Genomic DNA, 14,261 nt, shown 5'->3' with positions numbered 1-14,261 from the left:
CTTTGCTTCTCTTTAACTGGTCCTTGGGGCATTATTCCTCCCACTGATATGAGACACTATTCTTCCCATTGACATCAATAATAAGGTATAATTTCTGCCGATTTGTAACAATGGGGCACTATTCTTCCAACTGACACTAATGACACCACTGACACCAATGATGAGGCACTATTCCTCTATATAATACAAAAGATGAGACACTGTTTACGCCCACTAATGCCAGGAACATTTTTGCTCCTACTGGCTACAGTCAGGTCCTCTTAAAGTCTTAGGGACAGTAAACTGGCCCTTTGTTTAGAAAGTTTGGAAACCCATGCTCTAGATTCTCTCAGTCGTCTCGACTCTCTCAGGCCTCTTTAGAAAAAATGGGAGGGTGATATTTCTTACTGGTCTTTTAAGGCAGAGATGACAATCATGTATATTTCAATAAAAGGCTAATATGCCAAGTTTATACAAAAAGATACACAAAGTATACAAATACACTACATTACCACAGAATACTGTATCAATTTTGTTACATAAACACAGCTAAAAGATATTAAACGCCCATGTGTCTGTAATATATAAAGAAAAAATTTGAATATGCCTGTTATGGCTTAGATTTTAGCAGAGACATCAGGCCCAAACCAATGCGTTTCATAAAAACTTCCCTTGCAAAGTGAACATCCTCTATTCCTTTAGTAAATAAACCCCACCCACATGGAAGAAAAATATATTTGAGATGTAAAAATATTCTTCCAAAATATATTGACATATAGTTGAAATGCTCCAATTTTGTCCATATTCAATATATTTAAAAAAATAAATAAATATATATATATATATATATATATATATATATATATACTGCATGCATTTTTATATACTACAAAATATATGAAAAATATTTTTTTAAATATATTTTTTTAAATATATTCTTCAAATGTATTTTAACATATCAAAAAGTAATCTTAACATATATTTTACATATATTTGTAAATGCATTCCAAAAATGTAGATTTGTATTTTTAAAGACATACAGTATACTTGAAATGTATTTTTAAAAATATTTTTCATATATTTTGTAATAAAAACGCATTTCAACATGCAGTTTATATATATATATATATATATATATATAGATATATATAATTGAAATATATTTTTAAATATATTGAATATGTCCAAATTTGTAGCATTTCAAATATATGTCAATGTATTTGGGAAGAATATTTTTAAAATATATTTCAAATATATTTTTCTTCCATATGGGCATAGAGTCAAAATTGGCAATTTTTAAGTTTCTGCTTGTCCCAGTCAGTTTACTCAGTGCAAGTTGCTTTTCTTGTTAGACCTTTCACCTCCCTCCTAGGAGAGTGACAGTTGCACCAGTTGTTAAGCAGAAGCTTCAAGATCTGAATGTATACAGGCGGATGACTTGGATACAGGCAGCTGAAATTAAGTTGCTATCTCATTTTCATGTATAAAAAATGCTTTCAGGTTGCCTTATTGTAGAGAAGTGATAGTTACAGATTGGTAACATTGTAATTGTGACAAAAATATGAACATATTTAAAATGAAAGGTGTTTTTTTTTGTTTGTTGTTTATATACTATTGCATTATGTTGCCATGCTCATTACTTTAATTAACCAAAAGTTTTCCTATAACATAACAAAAACCTGCAAACACCAACACAGAACTCATTTAAAACAAAGCTTATACAATTCCCTAGTCTCTTGTCTTTGCATATATTAATGAGAACTAATGTCTGTCGTTGCTATAGAGACTGAAATCAGTGTTCTGTTGTGTTACTGCAAGCGATGAAGCACTCACTGTATTACTGTATAATACTGGAATCTAGAGAATTCAATTTAACAAGGAAGCATCACTTATATGTTTAATAAGATAGTATATTTCACCCAGGGACTACAGTACCTCATAGGCATCTGAAAATGAGTTATGCTTTTAGTATTTTATTAAACCATGCTATAAAACTCTACATCTGGAGAGATAAATCAGTGTTTTCATCTTGAAGCAAAAGGTATTCACATGATTCTCATCACTTTTTTCAAAGTTGTATAATTGTCAATATCAAAATGCACATTAAATGCCCATTGAACCAAATTGTGATCAAAATGCATTTTTTATTCCTACATATAAGTCTGTTTTATGAAGTATGATCATTCTGGAATGTAAAGGTCAAATCTAATAGGTAGGATAACCAAATGCACAAGGTACGAGGGCTATACACAATGCAATGTAAAAGTTAGCATCATTTTTTTATTACCTTACATAGGTCACTCAAATTTCCCATGTTGGTAGATTTACATGTCAAAAAAGATAGGGAAAGTGAGCGCTAGATAAAAAAGCTGCTAAGCGCCAATAAGTACCAAAAGACTTAATAAAAAGACATATAAGAAAGGGCGCAGCGCTAAAATAAACTAATAAACATACAAATGTTAGTAATGACAATGTGCAAAGAACTGTGCATGTGAAGCAAAAAAGTCCTCAAAAACTCAATGGTGACTTGAAACACGTGCGTCTTCCGGTGATCAAAGTAGTAAAATTATGCACTCACCAGATGCATAATTCACATATGCATATAGATGGTATCCCGATATCCAAGCGAAGCAAGTCTTAGGCGGATAGGGTCATCATCCGGATACATCAATGCGTCCAAGTTTCTCCTCATGGATCGTGTGTTTCCACACTGGAACACCCCTCAGCTGTCCCTTAGGTAACTCTGCAAGTGAAGGACTCAGCAGGGTCCCAAGAAAGAAAGCCAGGATGGTGTGATATCGTTTAAATAAATTTAATGATCCAAAATAAAGACAAGGACTGCATATACAAAATTAACCATATAGGTATAAAAAGATGGCCACCGCTCCATGCGGTGGCGTAATGTCTGGGATATGCTGCTCTTACCCTGACGCGTTTCGTGCCATGTGCACGTATTCATAGGGAGTGTGTCAGCTAACCAGACATCTGCTCCAAGTCCTAGGTATTTGATCACCTGTGCGCTTTTTATTTTTGGCGCTGTAAATGTAGTCACACTGAAACACTGTGCAAATTACGTCAGTACGAATATACTAGGCTAGCTAAGCCAATAAGTGAATCCGTGGTTACCACCAATCCAGCGGAGAACTGAACAAAAGTTCTTTTTTGTTCAGTTCTCCGCTGGATTGGTGGTAACCACGGATTCACTTATTGGCTTAGCTAGCCTAGTATATTCGTACTGACGTAATTTGCACAGTGTTTCAGTGTGACTACATTTACAGCGCCAAAAATAAAAAGCGCACAGGTGATCAAATACCTAGGACTTGGAGCAGATGTCTGGTTAGCTGACACACTCCCTATGAATACGTGCACATGGCACGAAACGCGTCAGGTTAAGAGCAGCATATCCCAGACATTACGCCACCGCATGGAGCGGTGGCCATCTTTTTATACCTATATGGTTAATTTTGTATATGCAGTCCTTGTCTTTATTTTGGATCATTAAATTTATTTAAACGATATCACACCATCCTGGCTTTCTTTCTTGGGACCCTGCTGAGTCCTTCACTTGCAGAGTTACCTAAGGGACAGCTGAGGGGTGTTCCAGTGTGGAAACACACGATCCATGAGGAGAAACTTGGACGCATTGATGTATCCGGATGATGACCCTATCCGCCTAAGACTTGCTTCGCTTGGATATCGGGATACCATCTACAGTTGTGTCCAAAATTATTCAACCCCCACTGAAATTGAGTGTTTTGGCCAGTTTGACATTGCTTTTGATCATTCAGTCATCTTGCTTACATTTACATTAAAGAGGCACTTGTAGGTCAGACAAATATAACATAACAGTTATAATGAAATAACCACAAATGTCTTTTCTGTGCTCACAGCATTATCAGTTTTATTCAACCCCCAAGTGACATTCAATCTTAGTACTTAGTACAGCATCCTTTTACAGTTATAACAGCTTTTAAACGTGAAGCATAGCTTGACACAAGTGTCTTGCAGCGATCTACGGGTATCTTCGCCCATTCTTCATGGGCAAAGGCCTCCAGTTCAGTCACATTCTTAGGCTTGCGCACTGCAACTGCTTTCTTTAAGTCCCACCAGAGGTTCTCAATCGGATTTAAGTCTGGTGACTGCGATGGCCACTCCAAAATGTTCCAGCCTTTCCTCTGCAACCATGCTCTAGTGGACTTGGAGGTATGCTTGGGATCATTGTCCTGTTGAAAGGTCCAACGTCTCCCAAGCCTCAGGTGTGTGACGGACTGCATCACGTTTCCATCCAATATCTCCTGGTACTGAAGAGAATTCATGGTACCTTGCACACGCTGAAGCTTCCCTGTACCTGCAGAAGCAAAACAGCCCCAAAGCATGATTGACCCTCCACCATGCTTCACAGTAGGCAAGGTGTTCTTTTCATCATAGGCCTTGTTCTTCCTCCTCCAAACATAGCGTTGATCCATGGGCCCAAACAGTTCTAATTTTGTTTCATCAGTCCACAGAACACTATCCCACAACTTTTGTGGTTTGTCCACATGGCTTTTGGCATACTGCAGTCGACTCTTCTTATTCTTTGGAGACAGCAAGGGGGTACGCCTGGGAGTTCTGGCACGGAGGCCTTCATTACGCAGTGTGCGTCTTATTGTCTGGGCTGAAACTTCTGTACCCACATCTGACAAATCTTTTCTCAGTTCCTCAGCAGTCACACGGGGACTTCTCTCCACTCTACGCTTCAGGTAGCGCACAGCAGTCGAAGTCAGCATCTTCTTTCTGCCACGACCAGGTAGCGTTTCAACAGTGCCCTTTGCCTTGAATTTGCGAATGATGCTTCCTAAGGTGTCTCTTGGTATGTTTAACATCTTTGCAATCTTCTTATAGCCATTGCCCTTCCTGTGAAGAGAAATCACCTCTTCTCTTGTCTTCCTGGACCATTCTCTTGCCTTCACCATGTTTGTAACCACACCAGTAAATGTCTAGAAGGAGCTGAGTATCACAGTCATTTTAAAGCTGCCTAATTGGTGCTTATTATGCTTGATTGCTGCTCGGTGACATCCACAGGTGTTTTCAATACCTGATGGAAAGCACCTGTATGAACCTCTGTTCTTCAGAGTGGTAGTCTTTAAGGGGTTGAATAATTGTGGCAATGAAGAAACCACATAAGAACCATTTACTACTGTATTACATAAACAATTGATGTCATTTTAGTTGCATTTGGGTAGTTACAACGTCCTTGTAGGATTTGATTCTGAATACAATTCCAAATGTACACTATAGTCCCTAAACCCCTTTACAGCATTGGGGGTTGAATAATTTTGGACACAACTGTATATGCATATGTGAATTATGCATCTGGTGAGTGCATAATTTTACTACTTTGATCACCGGAAGACGCACGTGTTTCAAGTCACCATTGAGTTTTTGAGGACTTTTTTGCTTCACATGCACAGTTCTTTGCACATTGTCATTACTAACATTTGTATGTTTATTAGTTTATTTTAGCGCTGCGCCCTTTCTTATATGGTAGATTTACATATTTTCTATAGTATCTCTTCTTCTACTTCATTGCAGGTAATTATTAATTTCCAAGTAGAAACAATGTACCGTCATTTCATTCTTGATGAAGGTGGGATGCAGGCTGTTGTTTAAGAAGATGATACTATTGACTTGAGTCACCAATGACAAAATATTGCTCTTGTCAATGATGCCATCCCTCTAAACATTCAGTAGCTTTCTGTGGTTGTTGAACACCGTGCACCCCTCCTTCGTCAATGACAGCACATTGCTTCTGTTTGGAATCCATTATTTACCTGCAATAAAAAGGAAGAGGAAGAGTTAAGCTCGGTACACATGGACAGCAGGAACTGGCCGACTTTTGGTCCATGTATACAGGTGTATGTTCAACAGAAGCTGGTCTAACAACCAGCTTCTATTGAACGGGCATGCTGGAAAACCAGCATTCTGTTAGCCCTTGCGGTCAATGGCTTTGAATGCTGATAACTGTCTTAGGGGGTTGGGGTTAAACTCTCTGTCAGGATCAGGGGCGGACTGACAACTCATGGGGCCCCCGGGCAATAGGGGATCATGGGGCCCCTGTGTCCTTGCCCAAACTCAAAAAATCCTATGAAAAAGGTACCAGGGGCATCTCATGGGGCCCCCTACTGAAGCCGGGCCCTCAGGCAGTGCCCGAGTTTCCAAATGGTCAATCCGCCCCTGGTCAGGATATAGTAGCACAGTGGAAGACATTGCTTGTGTTGATATGGGGATCTGTCTGTTTTTTTTTTTTCCCAATTCGCTGGTTGATTGAAAAATAAAAAATCCCCATGTGTACCTAACTTTACTATAGTAGAAGAGTTAACGTGATATTTGAATGACCTATGTACATTAATAAAAAAAAGTTATGCCTACTTTTGCAATACTTTTGGTACAGCCTTCGTATATAGACATTCTCAATCTTTTGTGGATGGATCAGTATCAATAAGGGGGAAGTGGGGATCTTCATGTGGTGTTTCCTAATGGAGTTTTTTCTTAACTTCGCATTATGTAAGGAATTAGTGTAAAGACTTCAAATTGCAGAGGAAGAACATGAGGATGCAGACAAAGTATGTGAGTGATGATATCATTGTAGGCAGAGTGGTCTGAGTTCTACATTAGGTATTAAGTTGTTGCTGTATTAGTCCCAATGAAGCTAATATATGGTAATATGAGTCTCTTATTCGGAACAAATACTCTTTATACTTTTAGCATGGTTATCCTTTAAGTCTTACATTTGCCTTTCCTTTGAGATTTTGGCTGTGTGGCCTGTTGGGCACCACACAGCTTCCTCTTCGAAAGTTTCCATTCATTCCTGTGGAAGTACCATCCACTGTTGGGATGAAAGATGAATTCATTCTACAGGAATGAATGGAGATTTTGGAAGCATATGCAGAAGAAGAAGAGCCTGGCTGGGTGGCTTTTGAAGAGGCTGTGTGTGGCCCAATGGGCACCACAGGAAATGTCTAAGGGTATTATGGACAGGTAAGTATAAGACTTGGGGGAGCTTTCGTAGGGAGGAAGAAGCAAGCTGTACCATGAATTACATTGGTTTAATAGGGGCCTTTTTGGTTCCTTTCAGTCCACCACATCAAAACCTATATGGTTATCCTGTCTTGTTGGTCCTCAAGCCCTACTCCATAGACACTGTGGTTTTCATGCACTCCAGTAATGAAAGACAATAAACAAGACAATAAACCTGAAACCATCCAGTTAGGAATATGTGACTCCATTATACATGTATTATGTTGTATCTGTGGTGTACACTGATAGCCCTGGATGAAAAGTTGGCCCAAAGCAAGAAGGAAAGGTTTGCATGTCTCTACTCACTTTCCTCAAAATGAGAAATATGCCTTTTTTTTTGTTTTTTTTGGACGAAAGTAGACATATAAATACCTTCTATTTTAAGAAACCTCCACTGTGCATTGAATTAAATATTAATAACATGAAAAAAATTAAATACAGAATGATATGTATACCTATCTTGGCCTGAACTGCAGGCTATCTAAAGCTACTTTTAAATGTTTTATTGAATCCCTCTACAATAATGCCTATGGGGTTAGCGATAGACAACTAAAGGTTACAGTATCTCTTTACTTTTCCTGTAAAACATGAAACAAAGTAGATTTACAAGTGGCTGTTACACTAGGACACAAACAAATTGACATGTAGGCATTTAAAAAAGATACAAGGACTATTAATTTATGACATTTAACTCTTCAAAGATGCTAATACTTTTTGAAGAAATTATTAGAACTTCTTCAGAAGCATTGTTCTACCTATGTCGCCTCCAGATTCTTGATTTAGCTTCTGAAAATATTATTATAATTGGTCCAAAAACTGGGATATGGCTAAAGGCCAAAAACTGGGATATGGCTAAAGGTCAAATATTAGCCGATATCAATGGAAACTGTCCCAATATTCAGCCAGTGTGTACAGCGGCTTATCCAACAGAAGCCAGCCTAACATCCAGCTTCTGTTGAACAGGCATGCTGGAAAACCAGCAGCCAACCGGCATCTGATCAGCGCTCACAGCCAATGGCTGCAAACTCTGATCAGTGTGTCCTGGCGGGGGTGTGATTCCCCTGTCAGAACACAATAGATCAGTGGGGTAGATCACTGTACTAACATTGCTTGTGTTAGTACAGTGATCAGTTAGTTTTTTCTTGTTCAACCCGCTGGGCTGTACAAAAAAAAAAAACGTATAGTGTGTACCCTGCATAATACTGTATCATCTTTTTGAGAGCGATGAAGAGCCTGAAGCTGAAACTATACATTTATAAGCTCTGTTGCACTGTTGTACATAAATAATTTGTAGGTGCAACCTAGCAAAAACCTTTTTAGTTTGGATTAAATAGGAAATAATTAAAATCCCTGTTAGTTTTTTTGTTTCCTGTTTACCTGTGGAGAGATCTACCTTCGCATCCTATTCTGAAGATACAAGAAGAAGTGAGTGGAAATCTCTTCAAAATAAGGGACAATCCCCTATTAGGCAATTTTCATTGGAACAAGCATCCTCTTGGAAAGCTCATTTCCTGTTCCAGTGACGTTGGAAAGGTTTTGGATTTCCCCTTGCATTCTGTCCCTGTGTTTATTAGGGTATATAGAGCAGTACATACCTGACAGAGGTTCTAACTTGGTTGGACAATTTAAGGATAATGTTCAAAAATGTATATTAAAGAATAGTCTGAGTATTAACACAGGTTGATGAAAGATAGAACATGTTTGGTATAATCATATCTAAAGGGATCTGGATGTTGGATATCCTATTGATGAGGCACTGAATTCTGCAAAAATATGTTGCTTTTCTTCATAAAAGACTGACTTGGTTGAAAATGCGAAGTATAGAGTACAATGGGCAATGTACAACAGGGGTTAAAATTCAGAGTCTGGACCTACTAGCTGGTCACAAAACTTACTCTCCATCAGTTGCCCCACCCAACCTTGCCCAGGTCCGCCCCCAACCCCACCCCAGCCCGCCAAAACCCCCACCCCCGGCCCATCCCCAACCCTGCCCCCAACCACGCCCCCTAAATCTTATGAAATTACATTTTTCTTTAGAATAAAGAGTCCAAAATATAAAACTGTACACAGTAATGTATATTCCAGCTCCCCTGTACTCCATTATAGTGATATGACATGTATACAGTAATGTATATCCCCCTCCCCTGTACTTTACTATAGTGATATGACATGTATACAGTAATGTATATCCCCCCTCCCCTGTACTCCATTATAGTGATATGACATGTGTACAGTAATGTATATCCCCCTTCCCCTGTACTCCATTATAGTGATATGACATGTGTACAGTATGTATATCCCCCTCCCCTGTACTCCATTATAGTGATATGACATGTATACAGTAATGTATATCCCCCCTCCCCTGTACTCCATTATAGTGATATGACATGTATACAGTAATGTATATCCCCCCTCCCCTGTACACCATTATAGTGATATGACATGTATACAGTAATGTATATCCCCCTCCCCTGTACCCCATTATAGTGATATGACATGTATACAGTAATGTATATCCCCCCTCCCCTGTACACCATTATAGTGATATGACATGTATACAGTAATGTATATCCCCCTCCCCTGTACTTCATTATAGTGATATGACATGTGCACAGTATGTATATCCCCCCTCCCCTGTACTCCATTATAGTGATATGACATGTGTACAGTAATGTATATCCCCCTCCCCTGTACTTTACTATAGTGATATGACATGTATACAGTAATGTATATCCCCCCTCCCCTGTACTCCATTATAGTGATATGACATGTATACAGTAATGTATATTCCCCCTTCCCTGTACTTTATTATAGTGATATGACATGTGTACAGTATGTATATCCCCCCTCCCCTGTACTCCATTATAGTGATATGACATGTATACAGTAATGTATATCCCCCCTCTCCCCTGTACTCCATTATAGTGATATGACATGTATACAGTAATGTATATCCCAGCTCCCCTGTACTCCATTATAGTGATATGACATGTATACAGTAATGTATATCCCCCCTCCCCTGTACCCCATTATAGTGATATTACATGTATACAGTAATGTATATCCCCCCTCACCTGTACTCCATTATAGTGATATTACATGTATACAGTAATGTATATCCCCCTCCCCTGTACTCCATTATAGTGATATGACATGTATACAGTAATGTATATCCCCCTCCCCTGTACTTTACTATAGTGATATGACATGTATACAGTAATGTATATCCCCCCTCCCCTGTACTCCATTATAGTGATATGACATGTATACAGTAATGTATATCCCCCCTCACCTGTACTCCATTATAGTGATATTACATGTATACAGTAACGTATATCCCCCCTCCCCTGTACTCCATTATAGTCATATGACATGTGTACAGTAATGTATATCCCCCTCCCCTGTACTCCATTATAGTGATATGACATGTATACAGTAATGTATATCCTCCTCCCCTGTACTCCATTATAGTGATATGACATGTATACAGTAATGTATATCCCCCCTCCCCTGTACTCCATTATAGTCATATGACATGTATACAGTAATGTATATCCCCCCTCCCCTGTACTCCATTACAGTGATATGACATGTATACAGTAATGTATATCCCCCTCCCCTGTACTTTACTATAGTGATATGACATGTATACAGTAATGTATATCCCCCCTCCCCTGTACTCCATTATAGTGATATGACATGTATACAGTAATGTATATCCCCCCTCACCTGTACTCCATTACAGTGATATGACATGTATACAGTATGTATATCCCGGCTTCCCTGTACTCCATTATAGTGATATGACATGTATACAGTAATCATTACTGTACACATGTCATCACTATAATGGAGCGCAGGGGAGCTGGGATATACATTACTGAGTAATGTATATCCCAGCTCCCCTGTACTCCATTATAGTGATAGGACATGTTGTATACAGTACTTACTCCTAGTCCCTCCGAGTCCCCTGCGGCAGTGGAAAGGGTGTCTCCTCTCAGTGGAGGAGAGTGGACCTCTCCTGCGCCTGTGCCCTCAGCGGAGGTGCCACAGAAGCCGGAAACTGGAAGTTGTAACCGGAACTCGGCTTCACAATGAGGCTTGGAGCGCAGGTGCAGTCGCTCCATGCTTCATCTGTGCTCGCTGCTCGCCACTCGCCACAAAGGAATTTCTCCTCGCATTTGGCGAGCGGGCAAGCGGCTTTTTCAAGCCCTGATGTACAAGCACAGAACATATAAACATAAAAAATATAAACATCAACACATTTAAAAAATATATATACGGTTATTAGAAAGATAATTAAAATAGCTTATAATTATCAGTGATGTACAACAAAATATTGGACTGTGGTCTTTTCTTCCTTTTTTATTAATGACTCTGTAAATTGATTAGAAAATAATGTTCCCATTTTTGCTGATGACACAAAATTATGTAGCGTTATTAAAACTCAGCAGGATAGTGACATATTACAGAAAGATTCTGACAAAATGGCAACATAAGCAGTTAAACTGATGAAATGTAATGTTAATACATGCTAATACATTTAAGATAATGATTCTAAACCATGATAGTAGCGACCTATTTGTTATATAGAATATAACTGGGGAAAACAGTGGTAGAAGGACTCAGAAATACCAAGGCCAAGAAAAAACTGCAAAAACAAACAAAATTATGGAAATGTATGGAAAGGGTGATTTTAAAACAATGTGGTTCATGTATCCATAGTGATAAATATTTTATTATTACGTAAATATTTTAATTTGATTACATTGATAGGACAACTTGTGTTATGTTCAAAAAGTGCTTTTGTTCAGAATAGTCATAGTTGCCTCTTGACCAGTTCTGTTGAAAGGTTCTACAAGATAGACAATTTTCTATTTTAAACATTGTTGAAAACCATTCCAAAAAAATCAGGATTGTGATGGTAGAAAAGAAATCTTCTTCCTAAAAATAAATAAACATCAGCTCAGCTCAGCAGGCCCATCGAATAGTATTCCCGTAACTAAAGAACCTCAAGTGTGTTTGACCCCTGCAATGCTAATATCAGGCTGTACATCCTTTAAAATGTTACTAAAGCCACAAAAAGTGAAATCAGTCTGTATATGCAGTAAAGCAAGCTTGTTTTACTCACTGTGGAACCTAAGGGGTTAATCTTTTGCATTGTGTAAAAACGCTGTCCGATCCTGCCTTTCCTGATCCTGATTTCTATGTTGTGTGTACTGTGGGAGGTCAGATATAGTGAATGTAGGGTCCTGGGTTTAGTAACATTTTAATATCCAGCAGATGCTGCAGCAGGACCCAAAGGTTTGTCATTAGCCTGATGCTAATGGACACTGCTCCTTTCTGTAAATCCAGTGCACAGGTAGGTGGCGGTGGGCATCATGTAATGGGTTACTAGATAACAGGGTCTCCTTTACAGTGTTTCCAAGGAATTAATGCAATCAATAACCAGTTAATTATGTTTTGCCTTGTCTCCCTGGTGCTTAACACGCAAGGCTGTACCTGCGAAGCCAAATATGCTGACAGGCATTGTGTGCTCCATGCGCCCAATGTTTGGCACCTGCTCTATGGGATGCTTATAGAAAAGAGCCAAAAAATGGAGACTTTGAGGTAGAGATACAATATTAATTTTGGAGACAATATAAAAGAAGTACATAAAGGCTTTTAGTACTTCAAAGTTACTGTTAACTATTTAATGGGAAAACATAATTTGTTTGTACAGTATGTGAACATTTTGATGCGAAAATTGTGGTGAGATAACTAATAAGGACCTGAAAAAAGAGAAGCCAAAAAAGAGAGCTTCCCCTTGCTAATTAATTCATTCTATGCTGCTAAGTGATTAAAATTATTATTTACTTGTAGGATCTCAATGAGACAGAGGCTTTTGGGGGGGACTAGGGGTTAGCCTTCTACCAACTGTTTATGACCCATGGAGGAGACCAGGGATTTTGTCTGCTTCTCTGGGTCAGAGCATGGAAAAGAGCACAGTTCAGCCTCTGATCCCATGGTAATAGGGAGCAGATCATTCTCTAATGATGTAAAATAACTTGATGAACTCTGAGAGCGAGGCTTGGATTAATTCTCTACATAAAGACAATAAAGCTTCCCTCTGGAATGGATGAAAAGTGTAATATTAATCTTGTACAGGTTAAAGGTCAGAGGAAATATGGAACCCTCCTGCAGACTGAGTTGGAGAAGCTTACGAACTTGGTACATAAATATTTATCAACAATCTCCCTTAAGAAACCTATGAAGATAAACTAATTCCACTTATCAATTTTGTATCATCCTCTTCATGGGGTTATAAGTCCAACCAAAGACATATGGATAAAAAATCAATTGTTCTTTATTGTTACTTTTCTTTAAAAAAGCTTTTTTTCCCAAGAAAACTTGAATAAAATTACTGATCTCCTCCATGGGCCATAATCAGTGGGTAGAAGGCTAGCCCCTAGTTCCCTCCAAAAGCCCCTGCCCCAGTTGGTTCTATCACAAGTAAACCTAGTTTAACATTTCTGTGGCTGGCAATCACTGAAAACCCTTACATATAGCCACTGAAGTGACTGGCCTCGGAGGATACACAGAGATGAATCAAATCCTCCTACATACGGTGTACCACTTTATCTCCAGTATTCTCTTTTTTTACATTTGTTCAAAGTCCAGTTTTTTTTTAAAGCGCGTCTGAGCTGTCAGAAATAAAGGGGGTGTAGATCTGAAATTATACATTGCAGAGCTCAGTGAGGAGAGCTCTGAGAGCTGACTGGAGGAAAGGGACACCCCCCTCCACACAGGACATAGGAACAGAGCTGAGGCTGTGTGCTGGAGATCCCTCCCCATCACCATTTTTCTGTTGGTGTCAGGAAAACTTGTCAGAAGTGATTTATGCTGGTAGCAGAGGAAAGAATTAGCAGACAGAAATGACACTTAGACTGGATAACCATGTGAACTCTCCAGCGCTCCAGGAAATAAATTGCAGAGCTTTCTTGTGACCAAACACAGAGCTTTCTTGTGATGAAGACAGGTAAGGTAGACAGGAAAGAGGACAATTGCATACTTTTAGTTTAAGATTGTGTTTATATTTTTGCTTTGTTGAAGGTCAGACACTGGTTAGGAACCATTCATTTAGTTTCTTATATCTCCAAGGGGTTTGATGAAGAGATCTCTACTCTTGAATTCCCAGGACTGTATTACTGCCATGGACATTATGGGAGGGTTGCACTCCCTAAACA

General features: G+C 38.8%; 1 protein-coding gene across 4 annotated transcripts in view; it reads left to right on the top strand.

Moving 5' to 3' along the window:
• NTRK3 (neurotrophic receptor tyrosine kinase 3) overlaps positions 1–14,261 on the top strand; it is a 979,065-nt gene that overhangs the window by 726,120 nt on the left and 238,684 nt on the right. The gene's annotated exons all lie outside the window — the stretch shown is intronic.

Source organism: Staurois parvus, unplaced genomic scaffold (assembly GCF_062004578.1).
Source record: "Staurois parvus isolate SC_StPar_1 unplaced genomic scaffold, SC_StPar_1.0 ptg000432l, whole genome shotgun sequence".
Classification (NCBI taxonomy): domain Eukaryota; kingdom Metazoa; phylum Chordata; class Amphibia; order Anura; family Ranidae; genus Staurois; species Staurois parvus.
Note: the sequence above shows the minus strand (reverse complement) of the source record. Positions and strands in the feature narration are given on the sequence as shown.